This window comes from Triticum dicoccoides, chromosome 2B (assembly GCF_002162155.2).
Source record: "Triticum dicoccoides isolate Atlit2015 ecotype Zavitan chromosome 2B, WEW_v2.0, whole genome shotgun sequence".
NCBI lineage: Eukaryota > Viridiplantae > Streptophyta > Magnoliopsida > Poales > Poaceae > Triticum > Triticum dicoccoides.
In genome coordinates this window covers 605,724,970-605,725,305 of record NC_041383.1, presented here as the reverse complement: position 1 = coordinate 605,725,305, position 336 = coordinate 605,724,970, and positions in this window count along the sequence as shown.

Here is a 336-nt window from a genome sequence, read left to right as displayed (position 1 = left end):
ACGAGGGGGAGAAGAGAGGGAAACGGTGGCGGAGCTCACCGCGGTTGCAGCGGGCGTCGAAGCGGGCTCGGGGACGCACTGGAGACGGCGAATCGACGGCGATGGTGGTCGGAGCCCGAGGAGGAAGACGATGGCGACGGCGGCTCCACAGGGCGTCCGGCGTCTTGTGGCTTGACGGAGAGCTTCAGGGCGAGGGGGCGGAGCTCCTGCGCGAGTCGGGAAGGCGAGGGGAGGCCGGTGGCGGCGGCTATGGCGAACGGCGGCGATGGGTGCGTTCGGACACGGGAGAGAGAGAGCGAGGGAGAGGAGAGGAAGAACCGGGGGAGAGTGAGAGAG